Source organism: Arctopsyche grandis, chromosome 11 (genome assembly GCF_051622035.1).
Source record: "Arctopsyche grandis isolate Sample6627 chromosome 11, ASM5162203v2, whole genome shotgun sequence".
NCBI classification, from domain to species: domain Eukaryota; kingdom Metazoa; phylum Arthropoda; class Insecta; order Trichoptera; family Hydropsychidae; genus Arctopsyche; species Arctopsyche grandis.
This window is the reverse complement of record NC_135365.1, coordinates 30,020,739-30,039,201: the sequence shown is the minus strand read 5'-3', so window position 1 is coordinate 30,039,201 and position 18,463 is coordinate 30,020,739.

The window sequence follows — 18,463 nt, the reverse complement described above, 5'->3', positions numbered from 1 at the left end:
GTAGGATAAGAACTTTTTGTGGATATTTTGGCAATGTCGAATTCTTTGACTTCGGTGATGGTTAGGTTAGGTTGGGTTAGGTATTGTGAGGTAAGCACGTTTTGTGGATATTTTATCATTGTCCAATTCTTTGATTTCGGTGATGGTTAGGTTCAGATAAGTGAGGTTTGGTAGGATAAGAACTTTTTGTGGATATTTTGGCAATGTCGAATTCTCTGACTTCGGTGATGGTTAGGTTAGGTTGGGTTAGGTATTGTAAGGTAAGCACGTTTTGTGGATATTTTTGCAATGTCCAATTCTTTGATTTCGGTGATGGTAAGGTTCAGATGGGTGAGGTTTGGTAGGATAAGAACTTTTTGTGGATATTTTGGCAAAGTCGAATTCTCTGACTTCGGTGATGGTTAGGTTAGGTTAGGTTAGGTATTGTGAGGTAAGCACGTTTTGTGGATATTTTTGCAATGTCCAATTCTTTGATTTCGGTGATGGTTAGGTTCAATTGGGTGAGGTTTGGTAAGGTATGAACTTTTTGTGGATATTTTGGCAATGTTGGATTCTCTGACTTCAGTGATGGTTAGGTTAGGTTGGGTAAGGTATTGTGAGGTAAGCACGTTTTGTGGATATTTTGGCAATGTCCAATTCTTTGATTTCGGTGATGGTTAGGTTCAGATGGGTGAGGTTTGGTAGGATAAGAACTTTTTGTGGATATTTTGGCAAAGTCGAATTCTCTGACTTCGGTGATGGTTAGGTTAGGTTAGGTTAGGTATTGTGAGGTAAGCACGTTTTGTGGATATTTTTGCAATGTCTAATTCTTTGATTTCGGTGATGGTTAGGTTCAATTGGGTGAGGTTTGGTAGGATAAGAACTTTTTGTGGATATTTTGGCAATGTCGAATTCTCTGACTTCGGTGATGGTAAGGTTAGGTTGGGTTAGGTATTAAGGGGTAAGCATGTTTTGTAGATATTTTGGCAATGTCTAATTCTTTAATTTCGTTGATGGTTAGGCTCAGATGGGTGAGGTTTGGTAGGATAAGAACTTTTTGTGGATATTTTGGCAATGTCGAATTCTCTGACTTCGGTGATGGTTAGGTTAGGTTAGGTTAAGTATTGTGAGGTAAGCACGTTTTGTGTATATTTTTGCAATGTCCAATTCTTTGATTTCGGTGATGGTTAGGTTCAGATGGGTGAGGTTTGGTAGGATAAGAACTTTTTGTGGCTATTTGGCAATGTCTAATTCTCTGACTTCGGTGATGGTTAGGTTAGGTTGGGTTAGGTATTGTGAGGTAAGCACGTTTTGTTGTTATTTTGGCGATGTCCAATTCTTTGATTTCGGTGATGGTTAGGTTCAATTGGGTGAGGTTTGGTAGGATAAGAACTTTTTGTGGATATTTTGGCAATGTCGAATTCTCTGACTTCGGTGATGGTAAGGTTAGGTTGGGTTAGGTATTAAGGGGTAAGCATGTTTTGTAGATATTTTGGCAATGTCTAATTCTTTAATTTCGTTGATGGTTAGGCTCAGATGGGTGAGGTTTGGTAGGATAAGAACTTTTTGTGGATATTTTGGCAATGTCGAATTCTCTGACTTCGGTGATGGTAAGGTTAGGTTGGGTTAGGTTTAAAGGGGTAAGCATGTTTTGTAGATATTTTGGCAATGTCTAATTCTTTAATTTCGTTGATGGTTAGGCTCAGATGGGTGAGGTTTGGTAGGATAAGAATTTTTTGTGGATATTTTGGCAATGTAGAATTCTCTGACTTCGGTGATGGTTAGGTTAGGTAAGGTTAGGTATTGTGAGGTAAGCACGTTTTGTGGATATTTTTGCAATGTCCAATTCTTTGATTTCGGTGATGGTTAGGTTCAATTGGGTGAGGTTTGGTAGGATAAGAACTTTTTGTGGATATTTTGGCAATGTCGAATTCTCTATTTTCGGTGATGGTTAGGTTAGGTTGGATAAGGTATAGTGAGGTAAGCACGTTTTGTGGATATTTTGGCAATGTCCATTTCTTCGATTTCGGTGATGGTTAGGTTCAGATGGGTGAGGTTTGGTGGGGTATGAACTTTTTGTAGATATTTTGGCAATGTTCAATTCTCTGACTTCGGTGATGGTTAGGTTAGGTTAGGTTAGGTATTGTGAGGTAGGCACGTTTTTTGGATATTTTTGCAATGTCCAATTCTTTGATTTCGGTGATGGTTAGGTTCAGATGGGAGAGGTTTGGTAGGATAAGAACTTTTTGTGGATATTTTGGCAATGTCGAATTCTCTGACTTCGGTGATGGTCAGGTTAGGTTGGGTTAGGTTTTAAGGGGTAAGCATGTTTTGTAGATATTTTGGCAATGTCTAATTCTTTAATTTCGTTGATGGTTAGGCTCAGATGGGTGAGGTTTGGTAGGATAAGAACTTTTTGTGGATATTTTGGCAATGTCGAATTCTCTGACTTCGGTGATGGTTAGGTTAGGTTGGGTTAGGTTTTAAGGGGTACGCATGTTTTGTAGATATTTTGGCAATGTCTAATTCTTTAATTTCGTTGATGGTTAGGCTCAGATGGGTGAGGTTTGGTAGGATAAGAACTTTTTGTGGATATTTTGGCAATGTAGAATTCTCTGACTTCGGTGATGGTTAGGTTAGGTAAGGTTAGGTATTGTGAGGTAAGCACGTTTTGTGGATATTTTTGCAATGTCCAATTCTTTGATTTCGGTGATGGTTAGGTTCAGATGGGTGAGGTTTGGTAGGATAAGAACTTTTTGTGGATATTTTGGCAATGTCGAATTCTCTATTTTCGGTGATGGTTAGGTTAGGTTGGATAAGGTATAGTGAGGTAAGCACGTTTTGTGGATATTTTGGCAATGTCCATTTCTTCGATTTCGGTGATGGTTAGGTTCAGATGGGTGAGGTTTGGTGGGGTATGAACTTTTTGTAGATATTTTGGCAATGTTCAATTCTCTGACTTCGGTGATGGTTAGGTTAGGTTAGGTTAGGTATTGTGAGGTAAGCACGTTTTGTGGATATTTTGGCAATGTCGAATTCTTTGATTTCGGTGATGGTTAGGTTCAGATGGGTGAGGTTTGGTAGGATAAGAACTTTTTGTGGATATTTTGGCAATGTCGAATTCTTTGACTTCGGTGATGGTTAGGTTAGGTTGGGTTAGGTATTGTGAGGTAAGCACGTTTTGTGGATATTTTATCATTGTCCAATTCTTTGACTTCGGTGATGGTTAGGTTCAGATAAGTGAGGTTTGGTAGGATAAGAACTTTTTGTGGATATTTTGATAATGTCGAATTCTCGGACTTCGGTGATGAATAGGTTAGGTTGGGTTAGGTATTGTGAGGTAAGCACGTTTTGTGGATATTTTGGCAATGCCTAATTCTTTGATTTCGGTGATGGTTAGGTTCAGATGGGTGAGGTTTGGTAGGATATGAACTTTTTGTGGATATTTTGGCAATGTCGAATTCTCTGACTTCGGTGATGGTTAGGTTAGGTTGGGTTAGGTATTAAGGGGTAAGCATGTTTTGTAGATATTTTGGCAATGTCTAATTCTTTAAGTTCGTTGATGGTTAGGCTCAGATGGGTGAGGTTTGGTAGGATAAGAACTTTTTGTGGATATTTTGGCAATGTCGAATTCTCTGACTTCGGTGATGGTTAGGTTAGGTTAGGTTAAGTATTGTGAGGTAAGCACGTTTTGTGTATATTTTTGCAATGTCCAATTCTTTGATTTCGGTGATGGTTAGGTTCAGATGGGTGAGGTTTGGTAGGATAAGAACTTTTTGTGGATATTTTGGCAATGTCGAATTCTCTGACTTCGGTGATGGTAAGGTTAGGTTGGGTTAGGTTTAAAGGGGTAAGCATGTTTTGTAGATATTTTGGCAATGTCTAATTCTTTAATTTCGTTGATGGTTAGGCTCAGATGGGTGAGGTTTGGTAGGATAAGAACTTTTTGTGGATATTTTGGCAATGTCGAATTCTCTGACTTCGGTGATGGTAAGGTTAGGTTGGGTTAGGTTTAAAGGGGTAAGCATGTTTTGTAGATATTTTGGCAATGTCTAATTCTTTAATTTCGTTGATGGTTAGGCTCAGATGGGTGAGGTTTGGTAGGATAAGAACTTTTTGTGGATATTTTGGCAATGTAGAATTCTCTGACTTCGGTGATGGTTAGGTTAGGTAAGGTTAGGTATTGTGAGGTAAGCACGTTTTGTGGATATTTTTGCAATGTCCAATTCTTTGATTTCGGTGATGGTTAGGTTCAATTGGGTGAGGTTTGGTAGGATAAGAACTTTTTGTGGATATTTTGGCAATGTCGAATTCTCTATTTTCGGTGATGGTTAGGTTAGGTTGGATAAGGTATAGTGAGGTAAGCACGTTTTGTGGATATTTTGGCAATGTCCATTTCTTCGATTTCGGTGATGGTTAGGTTCAGATGGGTGAGGTTTGGTGGGGTATGAACTTTTTGTAGATATTTTGGCAATGTTCAATTCTCTGACTTCGGTGATGGTTAGGTTAGGTTAGGTTAGGTATTGTGAGGTAGGCACGTTTTTTGGATATTTTTGCAATGTCCAATTCTTTGATTTCGGTGATGGTTAGGTTCAGATGGGAGAGGTTTGGTAGGATAAGAACTTTTTGTGGATATTTTGGCAATGTCGAATTCTCTGACTTCGGTGATGGTCAGGTTAGGTTGGGTTAGGTTTTAAGGGGTAAGCATGTTTTGTAGATATTTTGGCAATGTCTAATTCTTTAATTTCGTTGATGGTTAGGCTCAGATGGGTGAGGTTTGGTAGGATAAGAACTTTTTGTGGATATTTTGGCAATGTCGAATTCTCTGACTTCGGTGATGGTTAGGTTAGGTTGGGTTAGGTTTTAAGGGGTAAGCATGTTTTGTAGATATTTTGGCAATGTCTAATTCTTTAATTTCGTTGATGGTTAGGCTCAGATGGGTGAGGTTTGGTAGGATAAGAACTTTTTGTGGATATTTTGGCAATGTAGAATTCTCTGACTTCGGTGATGGTTAGGTTAGGTAAGGTTAGGTATTGTGAGGTAAGCACGTTTTGTGGATATTTTTGCAATGTCCAATTCTTTGATTTCGGTGATGGTTAGGTTCAGATGGGTGAGGTTTGGTAGGATAAGAACTTTTTGTGGATATTTTGGCAATGTCGAATTCTCTATTTTCGGTGATGGTTAGGTTAGGTTGGATAAGGTATAGTGAGGTAAGCACGTTTTGTGGATATTTTGGCAATGTCCATTTCTTCGATTTCGGTGATGGTTAGGTTCAGATGGGTGAGGTTTGGTGGGGTATGAACTTTTTGTAGATATTTTGGCAATGTTCAATTCTCTGACTTCGGTGATGGTAAGGTTAGGTTAGGTTAGGTATTGTGAGGTAAGCACGTTTTGTGGATATTTTGGCAATGTCGAATTCTTTGATTTCGGTGATGGTTAGGTTCAGATGGGTGAGGTTTGGTAGGATAAGAACTTTTTGTGGATATTTTGGCAATGTCGAATTCTTTGACTTCGGTGATGGTTAGGTTAGGTTGGGTTAGGTATTGTGAGGTAAGCACGTTTTGTGGATATTTTATCATTGTCCAATTCTTTGACTTCGGTGATGGTTAGGTTCAGATAAGTGAGGTTTGGTAGGATAAGAACTTTTTGTGGATATTTTGATAATGTCGAATTCTCGGACTTCGGTGATGAATAGGTTAGGTTGGGTTAGGTATTGTGAGGTAAGCACGTTTTGTGGATATTTTGGCAATGCCTAATTCTTTGATTTCGGTGATGGTTAGGTTCAGATGGGTGAGGTTTGGTAGGATATGAACTTTTTGTGGATATTTTGGCAATGTCGAATTCTCTGACTTCGGTGATGGTTAGGTTAGGTTGGGTTAGGTATTAAGGGGTAAGCATGTTTTGTAGATATTTTGGCAATGTCTAATTCTTTAATTTCGTTGATGGTTAGGCTCAGATGGGTGAGGTTTGGTAGGATAAGAACTTTTTGTGGATATTTTGGCAATGTCGAATTCTCTGACTTCGGTGATGGTTAGGTTAGGTTAGGTTAAGTATTGTGAGGTAAGCACGTTTTGTGTATATTTTTGCAATGTCCAATTCTTTGATTTCGGTGATGGTTAGGTTCAGATGGGTGAGGTTTGGTAGGATAAGAACTTTTTGTGGATATTTTGGCAATGTCGAATTCTCTGACTTCGGTGATGGTTAGGTTAGGTTGGGTTAGGAATTGTGAGGTAAGCACGTTTTGTTGTTATTTTGGCGATGTCCAATTCTTTGATTTCGGTGATGGTTAGGTTCAGATGGGAGAGGTTTGGTAGGATAAGAACTTTTTGTGGATATTTTGGCAATGTCGAATTCTCTATTTTTGGTGATGGTTAGGTTAGGTTGGATAAGGTATAGTGAGGTAAGCACGTTTTGTGGATATTTTGGCAATGTCCATTTCTTCGATTTCGGTGATGGTTAGGTTCAGATGGGTGAGGTTTGGTGGGGTATGAACTTTTTGTAGATATTTTGGCAATGTTGAATTCTCTGACTTCGGTGATGGTTAGGTTAGGTAAGGTTAGGTATTGTGAGGTAAGCACGTTTTGTGGATATTTTGGCAATGTCGAATTCTTTGATTTCGGTGATGGTTAGGTTCAGATGGGTGAGGTTTGGTAGGATAAGAACTTTTTGTGGATATTTTGGCAATGTTGAATTCTTTGACTTCGGTGATGGTTAGGTTAGGTTGGGTTAGGTATTGTGAGGTAAGCACGTTTTGTGGATATTTAATCATTGTCCAATTCTTTGATTTCGGTGATGGATAGGTTCAGATAAGTGAGGTTTGGTAGGATAAGAACTTTTTGTGGATATTTTGGCAATGTCGAATTCTCTGACTTCGGTGATGGTTAGGTTAGGTTGGGTAAGGTATTGTAAGGTAAGCACGTTTTGTGGATATTTTTGCAATGTCCAATTCTTTGATTTCGGTAATGGTTAGGTTCAGATGGGTGAGGTTTGGTAGGATAAGAACTTTTTGTGGATATTTTGGCAATGTCGAATTCTCTGACTTCGGTGATGGTTAGGTTAGGTTGGGTTAGGAATTGTGAGGTAAGCACGTTTTGTTGTTATTTTGGCGATGTCCAATTCTTTGATTTCGGTGATGGTTAGGTTCAGATGGGAGAGGTTTGGTAGGATAAGAACTTTTTGTGGATATTTTGGCAATGTCGAATTCTCTATTTTTGGTGATGGTTAGGTTAGGTTGGATAAGGTATAGTGAGGTAAGCACGTTTTGTGGATATTTTGGCAATGTCCATTTCTTCGATTTCGGTGATGGTTAGGTTCAGATGGGTGAGGTTTGGTGGGGTATGAACTTTTTGTAGATATTTTGGCAATGTTGAATTCTCTGACTTCGGTGATGGTTAGGTTAGGTAAGGTTAGGTATTGTGAGGTAAGCACGTTTTGTGGATATTTTGGCAATGTCGAATTCTTTGATTTCGGTGATGGTTAGGTTCAGATGGGTGAGGTTTGGTAGGATAAGAACTTTTTGTGGATATTTTGGCAATGTTGAATTCTTTGACTTCGGTGATGGTTAGGTTAGGTTGGGTTAGGTATTGTGAGGTAAGCACGTTTTGTGGATATTTTATCATTGTCCAATTCTTTGATTTCGGTGATGGTTAGGTTCAGATAAGTGAGGTTTGGTAGGATAAGAACTTTTTGTGGATATTTTGGCAATGTCGAATTCTCTGACTTCGGTGATGGTTAGGTTAGGTTGGGTTAGGTATTGTAAGGTAAGCACGTTTTGTGGATATTTTTGCAATGTCCAATTCTTTGATTTCGGTGATGGTAAGGTTCAGATGGGTGAGGTTTGGTAGGATAAGAACTTTTTGTGGATATTTTGGCAAAGTCGAATTCTCTGACTTCGGTGATGGTTAGGTTAGGTTAGGTTAGGTATTGTGAGGTAAGCACGTTTTGTGGATATTTTTGCAATGTCCAATTCTTTGATTTCGGTGATGGTTAGGTTCAATTGGGTGAGGTTTGGTAAGGTATGAACTTTTTGTGGATATTTTGGCAATGTTGGATTCTCTGACTTCAGTGATGGTTAGGTTAGGTTGGGTAAGGTATTGTGAGGTAAGCACGTTTTGTGGATATTTTGGCAATGTCCAATTCTTTGATTTCGGTGATGGTTAGGTTCAGATGGGTGAGGTTTGGTAGGATAAGAACTTTTTGTGGATATTTTGGCAAAGTCGAATTCTCTGACTTCGGTGATGGTTAGGTTAGGTTAGGTTAGGTATTGTGAGGTAAGCACGTTTTGTGGATATTTTTGCAATGTCCAATTCTTTGATTTCGGTGATGGTTAGGTTCAATTGGGTGAGGTTTGGTAGGATAAGAACTTTTTGTGGATATTTTGGCAATGTCGAATTCTCTGACTTCGGTGATGGTAAGGTTAGGTTGGGTTAGGTATTAAGGGGTAAGCATGTTTTGTAGATATTTTGGCAATGTCTAATTCTTTAATTTCGTTGATGGTTAGGCTCAGATGGGTGAGGTTTGGTAGGATAAGAACTTTTTGTGGATATTTTGGCAATGTCGAATTCTCTGACTTCGGTGATGGTTAGGTTAGGTTGAATAAGGTATAGTGAGGTAAGCACGTTTTGTGGATATTTTGGCAATGTCCATTTTTTCGATTTCGGTGATGGTTAGGTTCAGATGGGTGTGGTTTGGTGGGGTATGAACTTTTTGTGGATATTTTGGCAATGTTGGATTCTCTGACTTCAGTGATGGTTAGGTTAGGTTTGGTTAGGTATTGTGAGGTAAGCACGTTTTGTGGATATTTTGGCAATGTCCAATTCTTTGATTTCGGTGATGGTTAGGTTCAGATGGGTGAGGTTTGGTAGGATAAGAACTTTTTGTGGATATTTTGGCAATGTCGAATTCTCTGACTTCGGTGATGGTTAGGTTAGGTTGGGTTAGGTTTTAAGGGGTAAGCATGTTTTGTAGATATTTTGGCAATGTCTAATTCTTTAATTTCGTTGATGGTTAGGCTCAGATGGGTGAGGTTTGGTAGGATAAGAACTTTTTGTGGATATTTTGGCAATGTCGAATTCTCTGACTTCGGTGATGGTCAGGTTAGGTTGGGTTAGGTTTTAAGGGGTAAGCATGTTTTGTAGATATTTTGGCAATGTCTAATTCTTTAATTTCGTTGATGGTTAGGCTCAGATGGGTGAGGTTTGGTAGGATAAGAACTTTTTGTGGATATTTTGGCAATGTCGAATTCTCTGACTTCGGTGATGGTTAGGTTAGGTTGGGTTAGGTTTTAAGGGGTAAGCATGTTTTGTAGATATTTTGGCAATGTCTAATTCTTTAATTTCGTTGATGGTTAGGCTCAGATGGGTGAGGTTTGGTAGGATAAGAACTTTTTGTGGATATTTTGGCAATGTCGAATTCTCTGACTTCGGTGATGGTTAGGTTAGGTTAGGTTAGGTATTGTGAAGTAAGCACGTTTTGTGGATATTTTTGCAATGTCCAATTCTTTGATTTCGGTGATGGTTAGGTTCAGATGGGAGAGGTTTGGTAGGATAAGAACTTTTTGTGGATATTTTGGCAATGTCGAATTCTCTGACTTCGGTGATGGTCAGGTTAGGTTGGGTTAGGTTTTAAGGGGTAAGCATGTTTTGTAGATATTTTGGCAATGTCTAATTCTTTAATTTCGTTGATGGTTAGGCTCAGATGGGTGAGGTTTGGTAGGATAAGAACTTTTTGTGGATATTTTGGCAATGTCGAATTCTCTGACTTCGGTGATGGTCAGGTTAGGTTGGGTTAGGTTTTAAGGGGTAAGCATGTTTTGTAGATATTTTGGCAATGTCTAATTCTTTAATTTCGTTGATGGTAAGGCTCAGATGGGTGAGGTTTGGTAGGATAAGAACTTTTTGTGGATATTTTGGCAATGTCGAATTCTCTGACTTCGGTGATGGTTAGGTTAGGTTAGGTTAGGTATTGTGAGGTAAGCACAATTTGTGGATATTTTTGCAATGTCCAATTCTTTGATTTCGGTGATGGTTAGGTTCAATTGGGTGAGGTTTGGTAGGATAAGAACTTTTTGTGGATATTTTGGCAATGTCGAATTCTCTATTTTCGGTGATGGTTAGGTTAGGTTGGATAAGGTATAGTGAGGTAAGCACGTTTTGTGGATATTTTGGCAATGTCCATTTTTCGATTTCGGTGATGGTTAGGTTCAGATGGGTGAGGTTTGGTGGGGTATGAACTTTTTGTGGATATTTTGGCAATGTTGGATTCTCTGACTTCAGTGATGGTTAGGTTAGGTTGGGTTAGGTATTGTGAGGTAAGCACGTTTTGTGGATATTTTTGCAATGTCCAAATCTTTGATTTCGGTGATGGTTAGGTTCAATTGGGTGAGGTTTGGTAGGATAAGAACTTTTTGTGGATATTTTGGCAATGTCGAATTCTCTGACTTCGGTGATGGTCAGGTTAGGTTGGGTTAGGTTTTAAGGGGTAAGCATGTTTTGTAGATATTTTGGCAATGTCTAGATCTTTAATTTCGTTGATGGTTAGGCTCAGATGGGTGAGGTTTGGTAGGATAAGAACTTTTTGTGGATATTTTGGCAATGTCGAATTCTCTGACTTCGGTGATGGTTAGGTTTAGTTGGGTTAGGTTTTAAGGGGTAAGCATGTTTTGTAGATATTTTGGCAATGTCTAATTCTTTAATTTCGTTGATGGTTAGGCTCAGATGGGTGAGGTTTGGTAGGATAAGAACTTTTTGTGGATATTTTGGCAATGTCGAATTCTCGGACTTCGGTGATGGATAGGTTAGGTTGGGTTAGGTATTGTGAGGTAAGCACGTTTTGTGGATATTTTGGCAATGCTTATTCTTTGTTTTCGGTGATGGTTAGGTTCAGATGGGTGAGGTTTGGTAGGATATGAACTTTTTGTGGATATTTTGGCAATGTCGAATTCTCTGACTTCGGTGATGGTTAGGTTAGGTTGGGTTAGGTATTAAGGGGTAAGCATGTTTTGTAGTTATTTTGGCAATGTCTAATTCTTTAATTTCGTTGATGGTTAGGCTCAGATGGGTGAGGTTTGGTAGGATAAGAACTTTTTGTGGATATTTTGGCAATGTCGAATTCTCTGACTTCGGTGATGGTTAGGTTAGGTTAGGTTAAGTATTGTGAGGTAAGCACGTTTTGTGTATATTTTTGCAATGTCCAATTCTTTGATTTCGGTGATGGTTAGGTTCAGATGGGTGAGGTTTGGTAGGATAAGAACTTTTTGTGGATATTTTGGCAATGTCTAATTCTCTGACTTCGGTGATGGTTAGGTTAGGTTGGGTTAGGTATTGTGAGGTAAGCACGTTTTGTTGTTATTTTGGCGATGTCCAATTCTTTGATTTCGGTGATGGTTAGGTTCAATTGGGTGAGGTTTGGTAGGATAAGAACTTTTTGTGGATATTTTGGTAATGTCGAATTCTCTGACTTCGGTGATGGTAAGGTTAGGTTGGGTTAGGTATTAAGGGGTAAGCATGTTTTGTAGATATTTTGGCAATGTCTTATTCTTTAATTTCGTTGATGGTTAGGCTCAGATGGGTGAGGTTTGGTAGGATAAGAACTTTTTGTGGATATTTTGGCAATGTCGAATTCTCTGACTTCGGTGATGGTCAGGTTAGGTTGGGTTAGGTTTTAAGGGGTAAGCATGTTTTGTAGATATTTTGGCAATGTCTAATTCTTTAATTTCGTTGATGGTTAGGCTCAGATGGGTGAGGTTTGGTAGGATAAGAACTTTTTGTGGATATTTTGGCAATGTCGAATTCTCTGACTTCGGTGATGGTTAAGTTAGGTTGGGTTAGGTTTTAAGGGGTAAGCATGTTTTGTTGATATTTTGGCAATGTCTAATTCTTTAATTTCGTTGATGGTTAGGCTCAGATGGGTGAGGTTTGGTAGGATAAGAACTTTTTGTGGATATTTTGGCAATGTAGAATTCTCTGACTTCGGTGATGGTTAGGTTAGGTAAGGTTAGGTATTGTGAGGTAAGCACGTTTTGTGGATATTTTTGCAATGTCCAATTCTTTGATTTCGGTGATGGTTAGGTTCAATTGGGTGAGGTTTGGTAGGATAAGAACTTTTTGTGGATATTTTGGCAATGTCGAATTCTCTATTTTCGGTGATGGTTAGGTTAGGTTGGATAAGGTATAGTGAGGTAAGCACGTTTTGTGGTTATTTTGGCAATGTCCATTTCTTCGATTTCGGTGATGGTTAGGTTCAGATGGGTGAGGTTTGGTGGGGTATGAACTTTTTGTAGATATTTTGGCAATGTTCAATTCTCTGACTTCGGTGATGGTTAGGTTAGGTTAGGTTAGGTATTGTGAGGTAAGCACGTTTTGTGGATATTTTGGCAATGTCGAATTCTTTGATTTCGGTGATGGTTAGGTTCAGATGGGTGAGGTTTGGTAGGATAAGAACTTTTTGTGGATATTTTGGCAATGTCAAATTCTCGGACTTCGGTGATGGATAGGTTAGGTTGGGTTAGGTATTGTGAGGTAAGCACGTTTTGTGGATATTTTGGCAATGCTTAATTCTTTGATTTCGGTGATGGTTAGGTTCAGATGGGTGAGGTTTGGTAGGATAAGAACTTTTTGTGGATATTTTGGCAATGTCGAATTCTCTGACTTCGGTGATGGTAAGGTTAGGTTGGGTTAGGTTTAAAGGGGTAAGCATGTTTTGTTGATATTTTGGCAATGTCTAATTCTTTAATTTCGTTGATGGTTAGGCTCAGATGGGTGAGGTTTGGTAGGATAAGAACTTTTTGTGGATATTTTGGCAATGTCGAATTCTCTGACTTCGGTGATGGTAAGGTTAGGTTGGGTTAGGTTTAAAGGGGTAAGCATGTTTTGTAGATATTTTGGCAATGTCTAATTCTTTAATTTCGTTGATGGTTAGGCTCAGATGGGTGAGGTTTGTTAGGATAAGAACTTTTTGTGGATATTTTGGCAATGTAGAATTCTCTGACTTCGGTGATGGTTAGGTTAGGTAAGGTTAGGTATTGTGAGGTAAGCACGTTTTGTGGATATTTTTGCAATGTCCAATTCTTTGATTTCGGTGATGGTTAGGTTCAATTGGGTGAGGTTTGGTAGGATAAGAACTTTTTGTGGATATTTTGGCAATGTCGAATTCTCTATTTTCGGTGATGGTTAGGTTAGGTTGGATAAGGTATAGTGAGGTAAGCACGTTTTGTGGATATTTTGGCAATGTCCATTTCTTCGATTTCGGTGATGGTTAGGTTCAGATGGGTGAGGTTTGGTGGGGTATGAACTTTTTGTAGATATTTTGGCAATGTTCAATTCTCTGACTTCGGTGATGGTTAGGTTAGGTTAGGTTAGGTATTGTGAGGTAAGCACGTTTTGTGGATATTTTTGCAATGTCCAATTCTTTGATTTCGGTGATGGTTAGGTTCAGATGGGTGAGGTTTGTTAGGATAAGAACTTTTTGTGGATATTTTGGCAAAGTCGAATTCTCTGACTTCGGTGATGGTTAGGTTAGGTTAGGTTAGGTATTGTGAGGTAAGCACGTTTTGTGGATATTTTTGCAATGTCCAATTCTTTGATTTCGGTGATGGTTAGGTTCAATTGGGTGAGGTTTGGTAGGATAAGAACTTTTTGTGGATATTTTGGCAAAGTCGAATTCTCTGACTTCGGTGATGGTTAGGTTAGGTTAGGTTAGGTATTGTGAGGTAAGCACGTTTTGTGGATATTTTTGCAATGTCCAATTCTTTGATTTCGGTGATGGTTAGGTTCAATTGGGTGAGGTTTGGTAGGATAAGAACTTTTTGTGGATATTTTGGCAATGTCGAATTCTCTGACTTCGGTGATGGTAAGGTTAGGTTGGGTTAGGTATTAAGGGGTAAGCATGTTTTGTAGATATTTTGGCAATGTCTAATTCTTTAATTTCGTTGATGGTTAGGCTCAGATGGGTGAGGTTTGGTAGGATAAGAACTTTTTGTGGATATTTTGGCAATGTCGAATTCTCTGACTTCGGTGATGGTTAGGTTAGGTTGAATAAGGTATAGTGAGGTAAGCACGTTTTGTGGATATTTTGGCAATGTCCATTTTTTCGATTTCGGTGATGGTTAGGTTCAGATGGGTGTGGTTTGGTGGGGTATGAACTTTTTGTGGATATTTTGGCAATGTTGGATTCTCTGACTTCAGTGATGGTTAGGTTAGGTTTGGTTAGGTATTGTGAGGTAAGCACGTTTTGTGGATATTTTGGCAATGTCTAATTCTTTGATTTCGGTGATGGTTAGGTTCAGATGGGTGAGGTTTGGTAGGATAAGAACTTTTTGTGGATATTTTGGCAATGTCGAATTCTCTGACTTCGGTGATGGTCAGGTTAGGTTGGGTTAGGTTTTAAGGGGTAAGCATGTTTTGTAGATATTTTGGCAATGTCTAATTCTTTAATTTCGTTGATGGTTAGGCTCAGATGGGTGAGGTTTGGTAGGATAAGAACTTTTTGTGGATATTTTGGCAATGTCGAATTCTCTGACTTCGGTGATGGTTAGGTTAGGTTGGGTTAGGTTTTAAGGGGTAAGCATGTTTTGTAGATATTTTGGCAATGTCTAATTCTTTAATTTCGTTGATGGTTAGGCTCAGATGGGTGAGGTTTGGTAGGATAAGAACTTTTTGTGGATATTTTGGCAATGTCGAATTCTCTGACTTCGGTGATGGTCAGGTTAGGTTGGGTTAGGTTTTAAGGGGTAAGCATGTTTTGTAGATATTTTGGCAATGTCTAATTCTTTAATTTCGTTGATGGTTAGGCTCAGATGGGTGAGGTTTGGTAGGATAAGAACTTTTTGTGGATATTTTGGCAATGTCGAATTCTCTGACTTCGGTGATGGTCAGGTTAGGTTGGGTTAGGTTTTAAGGGGTAAGCATGTTTTGTAGATATTTTGGCAATGTCTAATTCTTTAATTTCGTTGATGGTTAGGCTCAGATGGGTGAGGTTTGGTAGGATAAGAACTTTTTGTGGATATTTTGGCAATGTCGAATTCTCTGACTTCGGTGATGGTCAGGTTAGGTTGGGTTAGGTTTTAAGGGGTAAGCATGTTTTGTAGATATTTTGGCAATGTCTAATTCTTTAATTTCGTTGATGGTAAGGCTCAGATGGGTGAGGTTTGGTAGGATAAGAACTTTTTGTGGATATTTTGGCAATGTCGAATTCTCTGACTTCGGTGATGGTTAGGTTAGGTTAGGTTAGGTATTGTGAGGTAAGCACAATTTGTGGATATTTTTGCAATGTCCAATTCTTTGATTTCGGTGATGGTTAGGTTCAATTGGGTGAGGTTTGGTAGGATAAGAACTTTTTGTGGATATTTTGGCAATGTCGAATTCTCTATTTTCGGTGATGGTTAGGTTAGGTTGGATAAGGTATAGTGAGGTAAGCACGTTTTGTGGATATTTTGGCAATGTCCATTTTTCGATTTCGGTGATGGTTAGGTTCAGATGGGTGAGGTTTGGTGGGGTATGAACTTTTTGTGGATATTTTGGCAATGTTGGATTCTCTGACTTCAGTGATGGTTAGGTTAGGTTGGGTTAGGTATTGTGAGGTAAGCACGTTTTGTGGATATTTTTGCAATGTCCAAATCTTTGATTTCGGTGATGGTTAGGTTCAATTGGGTGAGGTTTGGTAGGATAAGAACTTTTTGTGGATATTTTGGCAATGTCGAATTCTCTGACTTCGGTGATGGTAAGGTTAGGTTGGGTTAGGTTTTAAGGGGTAAGCATGTTTTGTAGATATTTTGGCAATGTCTAATTCTTTTATTTCGTTGATGGTTAGGCTCAGATGGGTGAGGTTTGGTAGGATAAGAACTTTTTGTGGATATTTTGGCAATGTCGAATTCTCTGACTTCGGTGATGGTTAGGTTAGGTTAAGTTAGGTATTGTGAGGTAAGCACGTTTTGTGGATATTTTTGCAATGTCCAATTCTTTGATTTCGGTGATGGTTAGGTTCAGATGGGAGAGGTTTGGTAGGATAAGAACTTTTTGTGGATATTTTGGCAATGTCGAATTCTCTGACTTCGGTGATGGTCAGGTTAGGTTGGGTTAGGTTTTAAGGGGTAAGCATGTTTTGTAGATATTTTGGCAATGTCTAATTCTTTAATTTCGTTGATGGTTAGGCTCAGATGGGTGAGGTTTGGTAGGATAAGAACTTTTTGTGGATATTTTGGCAATGTCGAATTCTCTGACTTCGGTGATGGTTAGGTTAGGTTGGGTTAGGTATTAAGGGGTAAGCATGTTTTGTAGTTATTTTGGCAATGTCTAATTCTTTAATTTCGTTGATGGTTAGGCTCAGATGGGTGAGGTTTGGTAGGATAAGAACTTTTTGTGGATATTTTGGCAATGTCGAATTCTCTGACTTCGGTGATGGTTAGGTTAGGTTAGGTTAAGTATTGTGAGGTAAGCACGTTTTGTGTATATTTTTGCAATGTCCAATTCTTTGATTTCGGTGATGGTTAGGTTCAGATGGGTGAGGTTTGGTAGGATAAGAACTTTTTGTGGATATTTTGGCAATGTCTAATTCTCTGACTTCGGTGATGGTTAGGTTAGGTTGGGTTAGGTATTGTGAGGTAAGCACGTTTTGTTGTTATTTTGGCGATGTCCAATTCTTTGATTTCGGTGATGGTTAGGTTCAATTGGGTGAGGTTTGGTAGGATAAGAACTTTTTGTGGATATTTTGGTAATGTCGAATTCTCTGACTTCGGTGATGGTAAGGTTAGGTTGGGTTAGGTATTAAGGGGTAAGCATGTTTTGTAGATATTTTGGCAATGTCTTATTCTTTAATTTCGTTGATGGTTAGGCTCAGATGGGTGAGGTTTGGTAGGATAAGAACTTTTTGTGGATATTTTGGCAATGTCGAATTCTCTGACTTCGGTGATGGTAAGGTTAGGTTAGGTTAGGTATTGTGAGGTATGGCAGGTCCGCTGGGACGGCGCAGACAAAGGTAGATGGACACATCGACTGATCCCATCAATCGCAGCCTGGACAAGGAGGAAAAGCGCAAAACCGGACTACCACACAACCCAGCTACTAACCAGCCATGGGTGTTTCGGAGCATTCCTCAACCGCATCGGAAAGGAAACGACAGCAGAATGTCACCACTGTGCATCAATCAGAGATGACGCAGAACATACACTCCTCGTATGCCCTGCATGGGAATCTGAAAGAGCGACACTCGAAGAAAGCACCCCGGTCAACACTGAAGACATAGCACAGAACATCACTAAAGACGTAGCCTCTTGGGAAGCATTCGCAGAGTTCGCAAGGAGCGTCATGAAGCAGAAGGAGGAGGCCGAACGGCTAAGGAAAGCGGAAAGACTTATAGAAGGAAATGAATAGATGTCAACCCATAGATATAGATATACTATTACCAGCCTATGATTAATACTGCAAATGAATGTTTTTCAGGAAACAGAAACCAAGCGGGTCAACTAGATGAACTGGAAAGGAGGGATCCGCACAAAAAGGAGAAGCCAACAAGGACGAAATCAGCCCCTGCGGAAGCAATCCACCAACGAGTGGGGTCCCCAAAGGGGTGAGGTGAGTCGGGGGAGTTTTTTAGTCAGTAAAAATCTGACACTTCCCTCAAGTGCGGACTAGAGGGAGTCTTATTGAAGATTTTCTCCTCCCACGCATAGGAAAAAAAAAAAAAAAAAAAAAAAGGGTATTGTGAGGTAGGCACGTTTTTTGGATATTTTTGCAATGTCCAAATCTTTGATTTCGGTGATGGTTAGGTTCAGATGGGAGAGGTTTGGTAGGATAAGAACTTTTTGTGGATATTTTGGCAATGTCGAATTCTCTGACTTCGGTGATGGTCAGGTTAGGTTGGGTTAGGTTTTAAGGGGTAAGCATGTTTTGTAGATATTTTGGCAATGTCTAATTCTTTAATTTCGTTGATGGTTAGGCTCAGATGGGTGAGGTTTGGTAGGATAAGAACTTTTTGTGGATATTTTGGCAATGTCGAATTCTCTGACTTCGGTGATGGTTAGGTTAGGTTGGGTTAGGTTTTAAGGGGTAAGCATGTTTTGTTGATATTTTGGCAATGTCTAATTCTTTAATTTCGTTGATGGTTAGGCTCAGATGGGTGAGGTTTGGTAGGATAAGAACTTTTTGTGGATATTTTGGCAATGTAGAATTCTCTGACTTCGGTGATGGTTAGGTTAGGTAAGGTTAGGTATTGTGAGGTAAGCACGTTTTGTGGATATTTTTGCAATGTCCAATTCTTTGATTTCGGTGATGGTTAGGTTCAATTGGGTGAGGTTTGGTAGGATAAGAACTTTTTGTGGATATTTTGGCAATGTCGAATTCTCTATTTTCGGTGATGGTTAGGTTAGGTTGGATAAGGTATAGTGAGGTAAGCACGTTTTGTGGTTATTTTGGCAATGTCCATTTCTTCGATTTCGGTGATGGTTAGGTTCAGATGGGTGAGGTTTGGTGGGGTATGAACTTTTTGTAGA